Source organism: Idiotropiscis lumnitzeri, chromosome 6, assembly GCF_059441095.1.
Source record: "Idiotropiscis lumnitzeri isolate Australia: NSW breed Sydney's pygmy pipehorse chromosome 6, RoL_Ilum_1.0, whole genome shotgun sequence".
Taxonomy (NCBI): domain Eukaryota; kingdom Metazoa; phylum Chordata; class Actinopteri; order Syngnathiformes; family Syngnathidae; genus Idiotropiscis; species Idiotropiscis lumnitzeri.
In genome coordinates this window covers 17027269-17043452 of record NC_142396.1, presented here as the reverse complement: position 1 = coordinate 17043452, position 16184 = coordinate 17027269, and the positions used below count along the sequence as shown (strand labels likewise).

Below are 16184 nucleotides of genomic sequence, written 5' to 3'. Positions count from 1 at the left end.
AATCTGTGGTTAGACAAGCAATAATAACTGAGGAAAGAGATGGATGATGTTCTATCGTATGAATTTAGGTGTAATGTCCTTACAAACCCTAGTTCCAATGAAGTCGGGACGGCGTGTTATATGCAAATAAAAACCAAATACAAATATTTGCAAACCCATATTCAATTGAATTCATTACAGAGACAAGATATTTTATGTCCAAACTATTTCAATTTGATGCCTGCAACATGTTCCAAATATGGTGGGACAGGGCCATGTTTACCGCAGTATTACAACACTTTTCCTTTTAAAGGGATCATCATTATAACCCTAACCTTGGTCCATTTTTCACAAACAAGATCAATTTATGTATTTATAATTATATTAGCTTGCATTGATCACTTTTTGAGCGAAATCAATCAATAACTAACAACTCTCAACCCCCCCCCACCCCTTTGTAGTCATTAACATAGCCACGCACCCCCTCGCACTTCCCACGAATTGCTGGGAGTCCAGTAAGGAACAGGGGAAAATGCGTCTAATCAAAAAATAAAGAATTAGTGTTGGCCACGCTATGGCTCACGAATGGTGGGCAACTGCGACGTGAGCTCCTTGGCCCTATAAGTGCCAACGTTGAGCCCAATCAAGCATCCCTTTTATATCACCCAAACAAGCATTTGGAACTGAGCACACTGACTGTTGAAGCTTTGTCGGTGGAACGCATTCCAATTCTTGCATGATGTGCAACTTCAATTACTCAACAGTCCAGTGTCTGAGTTGTAGCATTTGTGCTTCATAATGCGCCACACGTTTTCAATGGGAGACAGGTCTGGACTGCAGGCAGGCCAGTGAAGTAACTGCCCTCTGACTGAGGGGCCACGCTGTTGCAACACGTGCAGAATCCGGCTTTGCATTGTGTTGCTGAAATAAGCAGAGACGTCTCTGAAAAAAAGCTTGGATGGCAGCATATGTTGCTCCAAAACCTGCATGTTGCTTTCAGCATTACTGGTGCATTCACACCCCCATACAATCACAGATTCTGATGTTTGAACTTTGCACTGTAACAATCTGCATGGCCCTTTTTCCTCTTTGGCCCGGAGGACACAGCGAACCACGATTTCCAAAAATAATTTGAAACGTGGACTCGGGAGAGACTTTTCCACTTTGCGTCAGTCAATCTCCGATGAGCTGGGGCCAACAGAAGCTAGCGGCGTTTCTGAGTGTGCTTGATTTATGACTTTCGCTTTGCACGGTAGCGTTTTAACTTGCATTTGTATTGACAAACCATGTTAACTGAAAAAGATTTGCTGAAGTGTTCCTGAGCCCATGTGGCAAGATCTTTTACTTGATGATGCCGGTTTCTAATGCCGCCCGAGGGATTGTTGTTTTTGGCCTTGACCCTTAGATCAGGGGTGGGCAAACTTTTTGATTGGTGGGCCACAATGGGTTCTAAGATTTGACAAAGGGGATGGATGGAGTGTTTCGGTAACACCTCATCGGAGAAAAAAAATAAATTTCATTTTAAATGGAAGTGAACGAAAGGATTACAACAAAATAAATGTCTTTGACACACCACAGTATTTAGAAAATAAAACATGAACAAGGTTTTTTCATTTAATTTTTTTCAAGTTCGGCGGGCCGGATTAAAACGTTTAACGGGGCCGAATGTGGCCCCGGGGCCGTAGTTTGCCCACACCTGCCTTAGATGCAGAGATTTTTCCAGATTGACCAAAACCTAATATTATATTTGAGTTTATTTGATTTTGATTATGGGCCCGACATGTTTAAATCTCTCATTCCCTTTCAATTGTACATTGAGAGATATCAATGTTAAAATGTTGCTCCCGCAAAATGATAAATGTCAACACAACCATGCTTGTGAACAACTGAGCTTTTAAAAGATTCTCCTTTTATTATCCAATCATGACACTGCTTACAATGCTGTAAAACAGCTGCTTTTGAGCATTCCTCCTCAACGTTCTAAGTCTTTTGTTGCCCATGTTCAAGCTTTTTTGGAATGTGTTACAGGCATCAAATTAAAAAAAAAATGAATAAAAAAAATAACATTCATCAGTTTGAACAATAAATATATTGTATTACTAGTGTATTCAATTGGATTTAATATTCTGTTGTAATTTACATTTTACAAAACATCCCAACCCAACATATTTGCATAGTTTTGTACTTTGTACGACAATAGTTGTATCTAATTTGTATCATCTTATTCTTGGATCTTTTTTTCCTTGTTTTGGTGGTCCAGGTTTCACATGGTTTATGAATGGCCGCAAGAGGAAACAATTCCTTCCTCTCCAGGGAGGAGACAGAGGACTTCAGGGAAAAATAAGACCCCAGGTATAATGCGTAGATGGTCTCCAGGCCCCTTTGTCTCTATGGAAAAGCAATCCAGTGCAGCAATTTAATTACTTCCATGTGCAGAACCCCAACACTCCAAACAAAACTGTAACAGCAACGTCAAGGAAAAAGCAATGTTATTGCATTGCATGTCAAAATCTTTAAAGGCTGACAATTCAGCTGGTCACATGATTGCGCCTCTGATGAATGGTGATGCCCCAAAATCAATCATATCACCACCCCACCACAGGTGCATGCGCGAAGCGCAATGAGAATGGGACAATCATTTCCCTGTAATATAAATTGACATTTGACTTAATATATTGTATTTCGGTAACAACGGGGGAGGAACAACCATCATGAAGATTACTTGTAAGGGGAGAGAAGAGGAGATCTTGCAACAGGGAACTTAACCAGGCAATAGCCGAGTGCCTCGTGCCGAAGCAGGCCCAGAAAGACAGCTGGCATTGGTCTTATCAGCAACAAAATAATGGCAATGCTTTTGACACTGCAATGATACTTTACAAGAAAAATCAGGTTGCACAGCCGTTAAGCAAAATTATTATTATTATTTTTTTCAAGATTTCGAATGTTTATTGTGAAGCAGTCAATACTCATCACTATTTTGCAACATGCTGACGTAAACATCAAAGACATTAATATACAGTATTTTATACAGTAATGATCTTCGAGACATTTCTTCTCTGCTATTTGATAACATATTCATTCATTTCTGGTTTTTGGACTGTCCTGTGTCTTTCTAGTCACTATTGAATATTTTTAGAATCAATTATTCCATCGATTAATCGAATAGTAGGATAAAATGTTATTTGGCATAAAATGTTTTACAAAACAGTTTTTTTCCAAAGGTCCCATGGTAAGTTTTGGAAACAAACAATTGCGCTCATGACATTTATGTCACATGCCAACATGTCTTTGTGTCCAGTGGGGTATTCAGTTGCTTCAGATGTGTTTCATTAACAATCGATCACTATGCTCATTCATACAACATACAGTCCAAAAAAAGTACAACTTGTGTCATTGCAAGCCAATTTTATGTTAGAAAGAAAAATCTAAATTATTAAGACACACTATACATCAATTTATTCCATGATACCCCGACTACGTACGAGTCAGAAAATAAAACCCGATCCATGTCATGTGACTTCAAGAAAAAACTTGGAATGTTGCAGTTCTGTAACAGATAAAGCAAGTGTTTCCTTTGTGACAGATATGAACTGAACACCGTCCAAATCAAATGCAAACACACCCTGACTTTGATACATCAAGTCCTCATTTTTGCCATTTTGCCGCAGGCTGTTACTGTAGCTGATGTCAATGTTAGTGTCTATTGACACAGGCGACGGAGCACACTACGAAGACTATGTGCTTACATCAACACTACACATGCGCAAACACACGCGTTGCACTTAATACTTTAAAATCAAATTATCTCAGCTTTGAAATGCAATATTTTTTGGCAACGTGCCCTAAACTGCAGAAAGGGAAGGTAAAAAGCGACGAGCCACATACTGTACATGTGCGCTGGATTAAAGATGGCTGATTTAGGGACTGTTTCGTCAGTGAATGGGCCCTGAGGATTTTGTCCACATGATATGATGGGGTGACATGCTGACAGTAAGCCATAGTATACCGGTCTGCTGCACATTAGTTAGATAACCTGATTTTGCTAAGTTTGACTTATTAGACTTTAAAAAAAAACCACACACATGTGCTATTAATTCACCGCAACAAAAAATGAATGAAATAAAAGTTAGGAAATGGCTACAAATTAATGAGCAGAAATTGATTCGATTCACTGGAAGAACTACACAAGGTTTTTCAGCGTTTGAATCCAAGTAGTGCCTGTATTTTGGGAATATTTGTCCAACTTCAATGAACATGTTTCCATTTTGATGTCACAAACGAAAGAAACTGTAACACAATGAATAACTCCACAACACCTGCTTCATCATTGAAAAGGAAATCTCCCTTTTTCCCCAGTAAAGAAAATTGCAAGGAACTGCATGTCAATCAACGGCGATGTATTCTAACAGCCATATTGCTGTAACTGCATTTCCTCACAGTATGGACCTGATTTACTATTGTTTGGCATGTGCAAAAAAACAGGTGCAAACTTGATGGATGGGGAAGAGGATCTCCTAACTTGTTACAGTCAGGTTTTTGTGTCTGCCAACATTCGTTCATGGGACGCCTTCTGGGAGGAACTTCTGCTTAATTTAGCATGTGCATTGTGATTTATCAAACCTGAGACAGATTTTGATGACTCATTTTCTGTTTAAAATGAAAGTGCAAACTAGAACACAAAGGCAGTGTTTTTCAGGCAGAATGACAGGTCTTTTTTTTTTTAAATGCCAAATACAACTAGTATCACAACATATTGTCCTCTGAGCAGTGCAATTGTGGCTCTTCTGAATGAATGGAACGTGGCTTTTGTGCAGTTACTGGCTTCCCTTGTAATCATCCAAGTGATCATATATTGTATTTTCTCTAACCATTTGTTTGACTTCCACTAACACTTCCAATTCCATCACTTCAGACTTCATTTGCGCTTGCGGGCTCTTACAAATTTCGCATGGCGCAAAAACCATCCGAGTAACCTAAAGCACACAACCCTCTTTTAAATATGGAGGTCTCATCAACTTTTACACCTGTTGCACACAGCACCTGGATCTGAACATATAGTTTGTCAAATGACGTCAGTCCCATTCATTCTCAGTACCCGGTCGCTAAAAAATAATGACAGCATAAAGAAAAGGGCATTTAGAGTAACTAAAAGGAACTCGTATTTAATGTATAATGACGATGTTGGCTCAGATAATTCTTCATTTTAAGAGAAGAGATAGCTGATGTTTTTCCTTTCATGTTGCAGACCACAAAATGTCAATGGCATTCACTCACAAAAAAAAGACATGGTTTATCACAAGTTCCAATTTGATAGACTTGGTTGAATACATATCACAAAAGATTTACACCCTGGTTTTAAGTTTTAATTTCATTCCAACTTTTGGGAATTTTGGATTGTTTTTGACTTGCGGCATCAGTAGAAATCCTTTCTGTGCATAAGAGCTAAATGAAATGACGGTCCCTGTTTTATATTAAACAACAGTTTTGAGTTGGCAGCACTTGATAAGATTTAGAGCTTCATGTGGGGAGCATTACAGATTGTTTATGAAACAAAACTTTGTTGTTGTCACATCAATGTTAATTGTCCTTAACAATGATGTCAGAGTGCAAGACTACATTTCTCTCTGCAGCCAAAGCCACAACAGTAACGGAATAATGGAACCAAGATTTATGTTACTGCGTTCGATCATTCTCTTCGGCAGGATGTTGAAATTCTTTTGCTGAAGTGAAAGTAACTGGGGGTAGCGTTTGTGCTTTGCGTCTTAACAGTGCACGTTTTCTACTGCGCAAATCTGCTTCAAAGGACGTGCTCCTCATTCTCCCCATTCTTCCAGTTCTCGTTCCTTCACTTCGGTAAATCGGCCACCAAACAACATATTCATTTGGAGTTTTTTAGAGGACAGCGACACTTATTTGGTAAGTATCAGTTGATTTCAAGCATCGTCTGGATTTCTCAATCAGTTTTTCAGATTTAAATGATTTACAAGCATGACTTTTTAGTTTTATGCATTTTTATCTGCCTATAAAAGCACTTTTCAGAGGTGCTTGAGAAACTGAAATCGGAAGAGGAACCAAAGTGAAAAAGAGTAAAGACGATATAAAGCGTTTAGATGTAATTTTACAGAAATATCAATGTTGCAAATGAAATGGAGATGAGGGGGGGTGACGAATGCCTTATGCAGAACTTAATGATGAATAATTCCTAAATGGTGATGAGTAAAGATGAAGGGGGGAAAAAATCATTAATTAATTATTATGATGGATAATTCCTTTCACAAGAACAGACATCTTGACTGCAGTTGCTTCCAAACGTTTTCATATATATATATATATATATATATATATATATATATATATATATATATATATATATATATATATATATATATATATATATATATATATATGCACCACTTCTTCTCACTAGGGTCGCGGGGGGTGTGGAGCCTATCCCAGCTATCTTCGGGCAGTAGGCGGGGGGGACACCCTGAATTGGTTGCCAGCCAATCGCAGGGCACACAGCGACAAACAACCATGCGCGCTCACACTCACACCCAGGGGCAATTTCGAGTGTTCAATCGGCCTGCCATGCATGTCTTTGGAATGTGGGAGGAAACCGGAGTACCCGGAGGAAACCCACGCAGGCACGGGGAGAACATGCAAACTCCACATAGGATGGCCGGAGCCGGGATTGAACCCACGCCCGATGCTGTCTCTCACTGTGAGGACATCGTGCTAACCAGTATATATATATATATATATAAATGGACTCCATCCCCACATCCCACATATCATAATGCTTTCTTACCTACTTTGAATTGATTTTGATTTGCCCAATGAGACTTAGAATGTCCCTGTCTGCAAGCCATATGTACGCACTCACGTTTGCTGTGTTGTAATCATTTGCAATCTGTCAACTTCATCAGGGCTCTCCCAGATAACTATGGAATGACTGTCCCTTCCATCCAAGCCAAATTCCATCTTTAGAAGAGTATAACAGAGATCGCACCGGTCCTTTCTATGCTCAAAGAAAATCTAGGACTCCTTGCATTGCCAATAAGCATTAAACAATGACTCATATTCAACCTAATTCTGACCTCAGCCACCACCGGGTCTTTCTCTTTCAGATTTCGAATTTTCTCAAAATGCAGTTGTCCGTCTTTTGGGGCTTTCTTATCCACGCAACTTCTTCATGACTTCCCTTTTGCTCTCATATGTCAACAACAACTCTGAGTAGTTTAACACACCCCAGTCAAGGTCAAGCAACACCCAGTGTACACTAGTGACCTTCAAAGCAGCTGCAAATGTGAGCACTCGCTGACTGGAACACAGCTAGAGTCCAAGGTAGCACTGACAGCATCATCCTAACTTAATGAGGTAAGAAGAAAATGTTCTTTATAGACAAGGCGTGTGCTATAAACACATATGTGCACAAGCAAACGCGAGGTAATCTGCGATGAACGGGATTGTCATCAAAACAAACACATTCACGATGCTTTTGACAAGGGTAGTAAGATGTGCATCATCACCATCCAGATGTTGACATGTAAAGACGGATTTTGCACCCAAATGACATCACATCGGAAAGGAATGTTAATGCTGAGCAAATTAGGAAGGAGTGGTAATCGCACAGGTTTCCCAAACTGAATCAGCGGAGTACGAGAGTTCAGCGAGTACAAACTGAAATCCAGACATTTTAGATTAGCTTAGTAAAAACAAACAATACAAGTGTGTCGTCACCCGGAACATGCAAACACAAACAAACTTTTTTTTTTCACATCTACCAACTTATAAAATACATAGAAGTGTTGACTCATCTGAAAATTGAGTACATGCTTTGGATGGATCATTTGCAATCGAAGGAGGAGAAAGGTCAAAGTTGGTCAAACAACATAAGTGACTTGCCATGTATGATACATGATGCAATAAATGAAAAGGAAATCCTACGAATCATTCATGGTCTTACTGCACATCGTTTATCTTGACTAACGACACCTGGATTACAGCCCCGTCGACCTCTTTCGCCAATTATTTTCAAGAAAATAAACAGCCTACCTTAACACACTGCAAGACACGTCCCTAATTTGAACTCGTCGTCCATTGTACTGCCAAACATTCCTGCCAATACAAGCTTTAATCGTGCCAATACAAGCCTCAAAAATCCCCTCGAGGGAAAAGTCGGAATGCTGGAACGTGCGACAATGGGACATTTGGACAAGCTGCCATTCCAAAAGAAATAGCAAAACAATATTTATGGGTCAAACACAAGGCATCAATAAGACTGGAACGGTGTGCAGGAGTGTGTAAAATAATGATGGCGGGAGATCCCAGGTGTCCCCGTACTCACAAAGCACTGCTGTGCTTCACTTCAGAGGGAAGTTAGAATGGATGTGAGAATTTCAGTTTTGGAATAAATTGACTTTTGTGTTTTATATACAAAACTTCATATAATATATAGCTTAGAAAAAGGGATCATTTACTAACTTTATCGAAACTGCTTAGAATTAAGTGTAAGTAAGGACTTTTTGTTTTCTGCTATGCATACATTTGCAGGCAATGGAACCATCAGCAATTTGGGGCCCATTTTCTCACCAACACCTTCAATACCCGCTTAACTTAAGCTTTTACAATTGTCATCACCATCCCTATTACACTGCCTCGTGTTCAGCAGGAATTTGAAATAAATGACAAATGCACGGCTGATTGAAGTGAGGTGAGAAAATTTGTTTCTGGGATTGTCCAGAATTATTGAAAAGGCAGTCTGTTCTTTAGATAGTAGCAATTTCAACAATTGGCTGTTTGAGAAAAACAAGAGCAAGCTTTTGATCTTAATATTATTAATACACAACTGTACTGTACACTTTACATTCGCGTTTTGTTCCCAGTGTTTGTCAGAATGCCTAGAACCAGACAGATCTTTCTGCAGAGGGATCTGTTCTCAAATAGTTGTCCCTCTAAGATACTCAGTACATGTGCGCTTGATGTCCACCACCTTGTGGACACATATTGCACATTAAGCAGCAATGTCTGTCCCTTGCAACGAACTTGGGATCTCTTTAGGTAATTTGGCTTCCATTCGTCTCAAGTTCACTGAATTTAAATTACCCAGAAGTGTAAAGGTGAGTTTTCTGTGTATATGGGGGGTACACCCCCCCTCTCTCTCACCCTAAGTCAGCTGGCAAAGTCTCCAGCCTCCCTATGACCTTGCACTATAAGCGGATGGATGATTAGTAAACTGGCAAAGCCGAACAGGACAAGGAAAAAGGAAAAGCTGCCAAACCAAAGTCCTGAAGGCCTTCAGGCAAAGCTGCAGTCTACAATGAGTCTTTCAGCATTTGTAGAAATGTTATGGTTTGGAGATCCCACAAAACTTAACATTTGACATTAGGTTGAAAAAAAATTAAATAAAAAAGGCAACATCATGCTGCTTCTGCTTGCTTGCTGCCGTCCTTTTGAAATATGCATTTTTCAGGGCTTCCTGAGATATGGAAGGTCGTGAACTGTGGAAATGATGTAGGCTTAGAAATAGCAGTGTTGAGCGATGCAATGTTGAGCTTTATCAACGTTAGACAGACTTGACGCAGTGTGATGAAGTCAGAAGGATGCAGCGCCTGAATTTAGAGTGTGAGCACAGTGACGCTACTAATCAAAGTGTACTTGTTCACATAAATGAGGTACCGCATGTAATTTTTGTTTGCTCAAATGAAATAAGTAGTTGACAAGTGAAATGAATCGGTGCAATTCATAGCTAATGAATAATCTGTAGTCCAGAGCGTGCAAAGAAGTCAACCAAACAAAACAACACTGAGTGCAATTTAACAACAATTGAAGAGAGGAGGCTGTGCGCAAAGACAAAGTAGTTCCCACAGAAAGAAAATGATCATCTCTAGCTTTTAATTGAAGACAGACTCTAATCGCCGGCAATTAAAATGGCCACTGGCAGGCCAGATATGGATGTCATTCATCACACAGGCAAGTCAATTCATGCATAGCTGGCCTTTTTCATTACTGACCGCTATGCGCAATTGTTCATTTTAACTGATAGCATTAGGTAGCATGCCAATGAGCAACATGGATAAAAGAACAATGGCAACATAAAAAAATAAATAAAACGAGCCCTCCCAAAACAACAAAATATCACCAAAGATCGTTTACATGTCAACAAGCAACATCTCACATAAAATACAAACGCTGGCTCGTGTGCACCGACATCGTCCAGCATAGACAACACACTAAATCAGGAGATCACAGCTCTGTTGACAAATTTTTATCAGAAAAAGAAAATCATTTTGGCGAGCCTGTACAATACTAAAAAAAAAAAAAGTATATAACGAAATGACGCGTAATATAAACCATCTGGATAGCTCACAGCAGGTTCCCGGGACTTTGCTATTGTTTCTCCTACACACCAAGTTATCAGCTGTGTCGTGGACATTATTGTTGGCTTGAGAAAGTATGTTCCCTTGACCCAGAAGTGCAGAGCACTAAAACTTAGTGTCAGTTTTATTACATTGTCCCCATCCACCTCAAATTTAAGAGGCCTATTTGTGCTGATTGTCTCCTAACAGCGGGAGCAGGTGGAGCACCATGATGCTCACACAGCCCACCGTGGGGAAGCCACTGCCTGTCAGTTATTTTAATGTGCTCAACCTGGCATAACTCACAAACACATGGCATAAGTGATACTCACACACAGTCAGGTCATGACAAGACTTTACCCCAGCGAGACACTGTGTGGCTCTATATGTGTGTTCCACTGGGATTTAACACCATAAATCACATAAACAGTTGGGTTCGGGTGTTGAGAAGCATATTTGAAGGATAAAACAACACGGCAAAGGGTAAGAAGCTTGGTGTTGAAATTTGAGTTTGAATTAACTGCAATCGTACACTTCTGTCCAAATATGCAGCTCAAATAAACCATCACACTGTTCTATAGCTTCTGTGGTTCGTTTCATCAGCGCTCTTCCACAATGTGCAAACAAGGTGAGCAAAGAAAAAATATTCACACATTTATCTGGATATAGTTTTTGCTGAAGTTTGGTAACTATCTATTCTGTGCCAAAACCCCCAAAAAAAACACAAATGTTATTTTGCCACATTAGCCAGGCACAGACAGAGACATACTGTACTAGGCTTCTCCTCACTGTTTCCAACAGAAACCTCAGTCAGGCCACAATTTAATATGGCTCACAATGACGTCTGGAAAGAAAAAAAATATGCCAGCACACATATTATCATATTAATTACCAGTACCACAGTGTATTTGTGCGCACGAGGAGGAAAAACAGATCACAAGATAAAGGGTCACAAAAATGAGAGCGACGTCTAACCAGAGGAATTTGTTCACACGGAATTGTTTTTCAAATAGTAAAACAACACCACCTTTTGCAATCGAGGCCACAGTAAAAGAGAAAACCCCAATACATAACCCTTGAAAATCCTTTGGTGGCTACGATGGCTTATTCCGACTGATAAAAGACTAAAAAGCTAAATAAAAAGCTGCTTCAGTTTTCTTGTGGTCACGCAAAAGAAGATAAAGGCATTGGGAGGCGGGATCGCAACGGTGACAAGTCGACTAAACAAAGTGGCGCTCTTGCTCTTGCTACGGTGTGTCTATCCCATCCATCTCTGAGTGAACCGAAGCCATATCACTTGAAGGAAGTGGACCTGTTATTGTTAAGGCCTCAAAAGCTTTGGGTGGTCCATGTTGAGATGTACGCACGTGCATGACGTGTGCCAGAGAGACCAGATGCAGCAGGCACACGCAAACGCAGGCCTGGTGCACTTTGAGACATGCATGCTCTCTTGAACACATGCCATTTCCTCTGCCGTGAAAGCACCGACATACAGGCTGTGAAGCACGCTCATCTTCACTTACCGTACGTTACCATAACACTCATGTGGAGAATGCATCTTTCTTCAGAAAAGCTCTCGTGATGACTCATAGCATCTGATTGTGTGCCAGTGGTATGTCAATAAACACATGTACACGCATGCAAGCGCACAGATAGACATCAGTCACAGGCTAACATCGATTCAACTGTGAAGAGAGCAAACGCCTCACGAGTCACACAAAAAGTTCACATTGTGAACCATGCATGACATCATACGCGATCATATCTAGCAATACCTACAAAAAAATGTAACAACACATTTGATTCATAGGCACCGCTTTAAAAATTCAAGGTCACCAAACAAGAGAAAAAAAAAAAATTAATGAATAGAAGGGCCGTGACAAAATCGGTACAGATATCTCTGTCCTGACTTTTCAGTAAAATAACAGTGAGTCCATCCATCCATTTTCTACTCTATTTATCCTCGCCAGGGTCAAGGGTGAACTGGAAACTAGCCCGGCTGACTTTCGGGGAGTGGCAGTGTACACCCAGGACTGATGTACATAAATATACATTCACGCTTGCATTCACACTTATGGTGCATTTAGAGTCTTCAGTGAACCAAACGTGCATGTTTTGGAATGTGGGAGGAAGCTGGAGCAGCTGGAGAAAACCCACGCACGCATGGCGAGAACATGCCATCTCCACACAGGAAGGCCGCAGCGGGGATTTGAACGCTTAACCTCAGAGCTGTGAGGCACGCGTAGTAACCACTCCCCATAATGCCGCCTGACACTAAGTCATCAATAACAATTACAAGTGTCAGAATTAATATTTGTGATATGTATCTATTGTTGTTTAATGCCATGTTGTCACTAACCACTGTTGATGCTTGTGGATGTCTGTCGATGGAAATGTACACGGACAAAGTAATAGACCGTCAACAAAATTGGGTATGGACAAAAAAAAAAAATTGGAATTGGGCACTTGGTCCTGCAGTCTAAATCGAGTCCAAGTTACACACGAGCAAATAGTGTTCATAAATATAGTTTGTGAGTGAATGGATGCCAGTCCCCTGACAGTAGCTGCTTCTGGCGTTTGTAATACAGCTCATAAATCATAGCGCCCGTTCCAGGAGTGAGCAATTGAGAAAGTGTAAACCTTTACTCAACACAGTCACGTAAAGAGACAACACTTCAGCATTAATACATTTTGACAAGCTCTGTCGTTCGTAATATTATATGGCCAATTATCATGAGGATATTCTTGGCCGCAGTCAATATTGACGCTGAACAAATGTGCGCACGTGTGTGTGTGTGTGGGGGGGAGGGGGGTCATGTAAAATGAATTGTATGTAACCGTTAAAAGTAAATATTAATAATATACAGTTGTATATTCTGTTTAAATGATGAATCAAACATTTTCATGCATTACTAGCTTCTAATGCAAAACATACGTTCAATTTGTGAAAATTTGTCTTCATTTGATATGTTTCAATCCCAAAATTGGTCAACCACCTGGTCCTCTTTCATTAATTCCACCATGTCAACTCCAGTAATCGATTGTTCACAAGTGCACAGAAGTAAAATATGGTAAATCTCTTTTAAATATATATTCAAAGTTCCAAAATATTTTTCACCAATGCCAAAATATGACTGAATGACTGGTTAGGGAGATTTATTTGGGATTAAACTATGAAAAGCTTTTTACCTGTTTTTCAAGTCTACCTATGATGAGTATTTGATTGATGCCGTACCACCGCCCTCTTGTGGTAACATATGGTATCGCGCCTGAGTAATGCTTTTGAATGACTGCAGAAAAGCCTCAGCATAAACATTTTGGGATTTCTTCACCACTGCATAAGACTTTTGATTTAATTCTACTACTCATCCAATGCACAACTTAAATATTAATATACTGTAAATGCAAGCATTTGTTGTTATGGATTCTGAAAAAGTATATATAAAAGTGTGTGTTAAGATCTGCAAGAAACTAAGTTTTTGTGACTATCTTTGTGAAATGGGTAATTGGTGACAATGCAATTTTCAAGATTACAATGAGAAATCAGAATTTTGTCAATTTTGTATTGATCATTTTAACTTTAATCTTGTATCTCACACATATGATCATCTTTAACAGACATCCATTTTGATTATTTACTTAAGTGTACACACAATTCAAAGGGTATGATTTTAAAAGTGTTTTACTTACCCTTCCACCTGTGTATGGATTGCCAGCTGATCTCAGCTGTTCTCACATTCCTGTCAGAGATAAGACCAAATGTATGTCATGTAACACACGCACAACAGAGAAAAAAAAACATTATTAGCTTTAAATAAATCCACATGTGATACCACATTAGAAGCGTATTGTACACTGTGTGCATATTATTCAATCATCTGCCTGAAATTCTGGAAGGGGCCACCATTTTTCATCAGTGCTACTCGGGGGCCAGTGGCCACATAAACGACCATGCACTTCCTGAACAGGTGTACAACAAAAATGTAATTTTAAACATGGAAAAAAGCATGCATATGTGCAAAATATGTGCCCTTAATACATTACACTTTTCATATTACATTTCACAATGAATGTATAAAAGATCCACTATCCGAAAGTAACACCAAAGGGTTTGAACAAAGCACATAGCAGCATGTAAACATATGTCGTGAATTTTTTTTTGTGGTCTCGAGCAAAGGGCTTTCTTGCATTAAAAACTATCATTCAAGGACGGCACAAAACTGATAAGCAAAAAACAAAACATTTATATTCAATGGAAAATATACCGACTGCAACGTTACATAAAAATATGTTAACTATGTTAACCACATTAAACGGAAAAGCTGTCCCTGAGAAGCTAATTTCATTTATTCACTTATTATTATTCATTTATTTATATTTTGCTAGCCTGCGTTTTACTGATGCATGACTAGAAAAGGCAAAATATTTGGTGTCACTGCGAGTGTTACACAGCTCCTGGCAAGCCTTCAACTGTACTAAATTAATTGTCATTAATATTGTGTGTGCACAAACTTAAACCATGGAACTCAGTTTAGCCAATGGAAATAGTGAATGTGTTTTCTCTCTCTTTGTGTTGGATAAGTGATAGAGCAAGACGACCCTGTTTTTTCAGCTGAAGGAAATCTGCTTGTTATAAAGAAATACAGTAGGTCATTTCATTTCATGTCGTTGGCACTTGTTTAGAGTGAATTTATTGACCTTGATTTGATTCTGAGCTAGACAGGTAATATTTTTGAAAGTGTAAACAGTCCGTGGTGTTAAATGGTCAAGGCGAGTCATGGCATGTCATAACAGCATTGCACCAGCTGACAACTTTTTTTTTAAAGAACATCACCTGCTTTCACTTTTCTGGAATGCCGAATGCTGAACACTGTTCACTACAAGAGGAGATCCATCCATCCATCCATCTTCTGTACCGCTTCTCCTCACTAGGGTCGCGGTGGGTGCTGGAGCCTATCCCAGCTATCTTTTGTCAGTAGGCGGGGGACACCCTAGACTGGTTGCCAGCCAATCGCAGGGCACACATAGACGAACAACCATGCGCGCTCACACTCATACCTCGGGGCAATTTAGAGTGTCCAATCAACCTGCCATGCATGGTTTTGGAATGTGGGAGGAAACCGGAGTACCCGGAGGCAACCCACACAGGCACGGGGAGAACATGCAAACTCCACACAGGAAGGCCGGAGCCGGAATCGAACCCACAACCTCCGCATTGTGAGGTCATCGTGCTAACCACTCGGCCCACCGTGCCGCCCAGGAGGAGATCCACTGTGGCCAAATTTTGGAATTAAAAAAAGGATGACGTGGTGCTCAAAGCTGGCAAAATAGAACAAGTACATGTGGAAAAACATTGCAGGCATTTACAGTACGGTAGTAGAGACAAAGTGGCTTTGTAATACGTAATGTACATAGAAAAGCTTCTCGGCCTAAAAGAAGATGAAGTTGCTTGAGTGCTAGAAAAACAAGGGCGAGCGTATTGTATAATTCCAGCACCACAATTAGCTTGAAAGGCCTACAAAATTGGTGATTATTACCAGCTGAGATTAGAAAAAACAAAAGGCAAATAACAATGGAACTGAAATCTTGACTATGCTGCAGATGAGGAAAGAATTCCACATTCATGAGGAATGGTACATTCCGTTTGCTTTCTCTTGTCCAAATCGGATGATTGGATTGTGACTGAGTTACATGACATTACTTTCTTCTCCTCTTGATCAGTGGTTGCCACAAGAATATAAACAGGCCGAAGGTTTGGTGTCTAGACAATTGAGTAGAATCGCACACATGGAATAAATATATTCTTTGTTTAAAATGAGAGCTGCACACACATTTACACACACACAC

General features: G+C 39.8%; 1 long non-coding RNA gene across 1 annotated transcript in view; it reads right to left on the bottom strand.

Annotated features, from left to right (window-relative positions):
* LOC148335441 (uncharacterized) overlaps positions 1 to 16184 on the bottom strand; it is a 37445-nt gene that overhangs the window by 9378 nt on the left and 11883 nt on the right. The window contains exon 2 of the long non-coding RNA XR_015843991.1: positions 14028 to 14077. This is a non-coding gene — a long non-coding RNA (uncharacterized LOC148335441). The remainder of the gene's footprint in view (positions 1 to 14027; positions 14078 to 16184) is intronic.